This window comes from Pinus tabuliformis, chromosome 4_2, assembly GCF_031772625.1.
Source record: "Pinus tabuliformis cultivar Carrire ecotype Pingquan chromosome 4_2, CPIR1, whole genome shotgun sequence".
Lineage (NCBI taxonomy): Eukaryota > Viridiplantae > Streptophyta > Pinopsida > Pinales > Pinaceae > Pinus > Pinus tabuliformis.
In genome coordinates this window covers 271,047,542-271,053,214 of record NC_142304.1, presented here as the reverse complement: position 1 = coordinate 271,053,214, position 5,673 = coordinate 271,047,542, and positions in this window count along the sequence as shown.

The window sequence follows — 5,673 nt, the reverse complement described above, 5'->3', positions numbered from 1 at the left end:
CTAATTGGTAAGAAAATGGAAGGGGTATAATCCCAACTCGTTTTCAAAACCTTGGATGGAGCTGGTAGAGTCCAAAGATATATCACATGTGATGGAAGATACAATGTGGTTAGAGATAGCCACCTTAAGATATTGGCATATTTGCGACATAAGGTATCTTTGAATATTCCCTTTTTCTTAAAATTTATGTTGCATGAAACATTGCTTAGTGTCAAAAATGCTAAAGAACCTTCTGCAATCATAACCCATCATGGATTGATAAAATTATAAGTTATAAGTATCTTACAACAAACTCAATAGACTTGGGAAAATTTGATTGGGGGAATTGAAGAACCTATGAGTGAACCAAATAATGATGATGAAACCCTTCTAGATAATGCTCCAGAAAACCTCGAAGTTTTTATAAGTGGTGAAAATCCTGAAATTGGAACTGCTAGTGAGAACCCTGAAACCACATTTAGTAAGGAAAATCTTGAATTTATAATTGGAAGTAGAAATTTTGAGGAGGAAGAGAATTTTGAAATTGATGCAGGACAAGATTATGAGGATAATTCCACTGATATGTTGACGTCGGAGCAATGGAATTCCCCTCTAAATAGAGAAGAAGTGGGGAAAGAAAACCCCGTGGTATTAGAATAGCATACCTCAGTTGTACAAGGAACTACCCAATTTGACACTCTTTAGGCTGAACATGTTGAAAAATGAAACAAGAATGTCTCAATTTGATTTTGCCTTAGTCAAATTGAGAAAATTCGAACTCCACATCAACAGACAACTTGGATGCAGTTAACTTGTGTGACATGGCTTGTGTCACTTAGTTTACTCAGTAAATTCCAGTTAGAGGAGTTAGAGTTCAGTTAAGCATGTGTGATTTAATTTGTAGCAATCAAGGTTAGTTTTTTTTTTTTTTTTTTTTTTTTTTTTTTTTTTTTTTTTTTTCAGTTAAACTAGTTCTAAGTTAAACTAGTTCTAACTATTGGAGGAACTAGTGGAAGGTCAGTTGTGCAGTGGGACTTCAGTCTAACCCAATTATCATCTAGTTAAATGATCATTCAACCCAAAATAGCTAGTACATGTAGAGAATTCGAGTTCCCCAGCTATGGTGGAGATTCCAAGGAAGTGTAACATCAATTGTAGACTAGTCTTGACTATACATGTGTTTCATGCAGTCAGATGATCAACCTTGGGAATTTCACACTCATTTTGGAGTAAATTCCTAAATAATAGGGTCTTAATTTGTTCAAGAATTGTGCAAGGAAATAGGGGCTCAAGAAGAGGAAAAAAAATTGACTTAGTCTGGGTCAGAGCTTCTCAATGAGCAGAGAGATAGGTTATTCACTTGCAGGCTGAGCTTAGATTGAGCTATCAATTGTAATACATCTCTATTCATCAAATTGCAAGCAAGAAAAGGGGTTTTAGCAGATTTGTTTCCCCTGGAAAAATATTATGTGCATGTACGTTATTTCTCATTGCATTTTTGTGATTGATGTTCTAAGTTGTGAATTGAATTCTGTAGAGAAGTAGAGTAGGTTTTTGTCTTATGAATTTGCTTAAAATCTCATGAGAAATTGCAAATATACATAATAATTTATACATAGTATTAGAGCAGGATTCACATTAGAACAAGAATTTTGAAGTTGTTTCTTAGGAGGACCGAATTTCCAGTTCAGTGTAGAAGAATATCTTCAGAGTTGGGAGAATGACCTTCAATGGGCTGAGACTTGAGTATGCCTTGGAAGGCAGCTCAAATTTCATTGCATGGAAGGATCACATGGAGGTGGTATTGGATGAAAATGGATTGCTAGAATACATCAAGACAAATGTTGCAAAACCACATGCATCTGATGCACAAAACCTAGCCCAATGGAAGAAAGATGTAGACAAGGCGAGGAGAATAATCTTGGAGGGAGTACGGGATCACATTGTCTCAAATATCCATGGGAAAGAAACTCCTTTCACAATGTGGAAAGCACTGATAGAATTGTTCGAGAATAATAGTGATAACAGGAAGCTGGCGCTCAAGGATAAACTTCAAAACATCAAGATGAAGAAGAATGACACTATCTCGCAGTATTTGAGCAAATTTACACAAGTTTGTCATGAACTTGGTGGGGTTGGTGTTAATGTTGCAAAATATGACTTGGTAAGCCTAGCTCTTATAGGCATTCCCAAGATCTCACATAGCTACCAGGACTTAGTGAATAGGAGGGAGAAACTACCAATTTGGGAGCGCTTATGGTTCGATTTGGTACAAGAGGAGATAAGGAAAAATACCAAAGATGGGACTTCATCCAAGGGTGAGGATGAAGAAAAAATTGCATTGGTTATAAAGGGAAATAAGGGAAAAGAGAAGAAATCTCAAACCAAACTAGAATCCAGCCAAGAGGGAAAGAAGAAATATTTGTCCAAAATTAAATGCTTCAATTTTCATGAATTCAAACACTGTGCCACAAAGTGTCCACATAAAAGTCGAGCAAAAAGAAGTCAGGAGGAGAAGTAGGTGAAGCCTTGGCTTCACAGTTCAATCTTGACTTCACCCTTATCCTATGCATGGACAACACAGTGATGGGGAGCGTGTGGTACTTGGACTCAAGTGCATCTTTCCACATGACAGGGTGTACAGAGTTTTTTAGTGACTCGGAGGAGAGAGATATCTAGATGCACATCAAGTCGGGGGACGAAAGAAGTTAAAATGCAACAAACATTGGTACATTCACCTTTCAAAGGGAATCGAGCTCCCCTCTTAGGCTCAAGGATGTCATGGTCGTTCCAACCCTAAAGAAGAATCTCATCTCTATTGGAGTTTTAGAATATCGTGGTTATGATGTGATTTTCAGCAAAGGGAAAGCATTCTTGAGACACATAGCAACAGGAAAGGTGAAGAAAATCATGCTTTGTGTGAAGAACCTGTATAATCTAGATGTGGAAGATTGTGCTGCATTAAGCCTTAAGGGGGATAAAGTGCAGAGACATGACGTCGGTGAACTTTGGCACAAAAGACTTGGCCATTTGCATCATGACCCCTTCAACAAATAACCACTAGCCTCCCAAAGGAGCACTTGAGAAGTAGGATGTATGCAAAGGATGTACCTTGGTAAGTATGCAAAATCCACATTCCATGATTGGGAAAACAAAACACATACAGTCTTGGAAAGGATCCACTCTGATGTTTGTGGAACTTTCTCAATAACCTCCACTACCAAACACACATATTTTTTCATTTTTATTAATGAATTCTCAAGGAAGTGTTGTATCTTCTTCATGCTAAAGAAATATGAGACATTCTCCAAGTTCGTAGAATTCAAGGCACTAGTTGAGAAAGAAACCAAGAAGAAGTTGAAGGCTCTCAGGAGCGATAATGGAGGTGAGTACCCTTTGAAGGAATCCATAATTTTTTGTGCAAAATAAGGCATTCAAAGAGAGATGTAAACACCCCACAACCCACAACAAAATGGGGTGGATGAGAGAAAGAACCATAGAATTGTGGGAGTTGCAAGGGATATGTTGCATGACCAAGGCCTACCTCTACATTTGTGGGTTGAGGAATACAAAACATCAGTGTATTTTTAGAACTAGAGTCCTCATCATATTCTTGGTATGATTACATCAGAGGAGTCCTTCAAAGGGAGAGAGATGGATGTGTCGCACTCTAGGATTTTTGGAGCCTCTGTTTACTGCAATATCTCCAAAGAATCAAGGAAGAAGCTTGAGCTGGAAGCAAAGTTAGTGGTATTTTTGGTTACAAAAAAACTCACAACTATCGTGTGTACTTACCTTCCCTCAAAATGAAAGTTGTGCGAAGGGACATAATGTTTGATGAGGAGAAAGTGATGCAAATCTCTCTTGAGAGGGAGCTTCAAATCCAACTAGAAGAGGATAGTTTAGCTCCAAATGAGGAGCCTTGTGAAGTTGTGGAGAAGCCAAAAGTAGAGTAGTAGAGAGTGGAGACATCCAATTAAGCATAAACATCTAGAAAAGGCAAAAAAAGAACCAAGGAAGCTAATAGACTTGTGTAGGATGCAAGGGAGAATGTGGGAGGTCCTTCAAATTTGCATAAATAGAGGAGTTCACCTGATCGGTACACTGGCTACATGGATCTAATGATTGATCTTGTAGTGACTGAGCCATCCTCTTTCAAAGAAGTAGTAGAGAAACCTATATGGGTTGATACACTGGTGGAGGAATATGAATCCTTTGTAGAAAATAGTGTTTGGGAAGTGGTCCTAGGACCAACATATAAATTAGTTGTGGGTTCAAGATAGGTCTTGAAGGTTAAGTATGCAACATATGAAAGCATAGAGAAGTATAAGGCCATATTTGTGGCCAAGGGGTACTCTCAAGTTGAGGGAATTAATTATGAGGAGACATTTTCTCCTATAACAAGGTACTCATCCATTATATCAATTCTTGCACTAGCTGCACAGATGGGGTGGAAGATCCACCAGATGGATGTAAAGACAACATTTATCAATGGGGTTATTAAGGAGGAGTTGTACATCGAGCAACTAGAAGGTTTTGAGATATTTGATTGAAAGTTTCATGTGTGCAGACTCAAGTGAACATTATACGGTATTAAATAAGCACCCCGTGCTTAGTACACCAAGATCGACAACTATCTCACTGGTTTTGGCTTTGCCAAAAGTGAAGAGGATGAAAACCTCTATCATATTTTTGTAGAAGGTAAATTGATCTTATATGTTGATGATTTGATTTTAGCTAGTGATGGGTAGTTGATTAGATCTTGCAAGGAGGACCTTGCAAGGGAGTTTGGAATGAAGGACATGGGTTTCATGCACTACTTCCTCGGGTTGGAAGTATGGCAAGGTGATGCGGAATTGTTTGTGTATCAAGGCAAGTATGCAAATAAGATACTACAGAGGTTCCACATTGAGAGTTTTAAATCCATGGGGACACTCTAGCGACAAACTAGAGGAAGGAGGATGCCACTTCCGATGAAGAAGTGGATGCTACCATTTATTGGAAGCTAGTGGGTTCACTAATGTATCTTGTGAACACATGACCAAATATGCGCTATGAAATCAACCAGCTGAGCCAATCTATGGTTAGGATGACCAAATTATATTGGAAGGAAGCTAAGCATGTTTTACAGTACCTTAGAGGAATTACCCAGTTTGGACTATGGTATAGACGGACAAAGGCAGTGAAGTTGTGTGGCTTCATAGATGCAGATTGGGCAAGGATTCCATTCGACTGAAAGAGTACATCAAGTGGAATTTTCATTGTTGGGTTTGTAGTTGTTTCCTGGTACAATAGGAAGCAAAGATCTATGGTGCTCAACTCATCAGAAGCAGAATACATAACTGCAATTCAAGCAACATGTGAGGCAATCTGGATGGGAAAGATACTTGTGGGACTGTGTGGTTAGATGATGGATCCAACTGTTATCTATTGTGATAATCATAGTTGTATCAATATCTCCGAGAATTCAGTATTTCATGATGGATCTAAGCATATAGATATCTGATATCACCATTTACAGGACTGTGTGCAAAGGTGGATAATGTTGCTACAATACATTCTGACAGAGGAATAATATGCTGACATTTTGACAAAGGATTTGTCAAGAGGGAAGTTTGAGTTCCACAAGTTCAGGATAGGGGTGGTGGATAATCCCTTTCTTGTTGAGATGGAGTGTTGAAACATGTAGCAAGA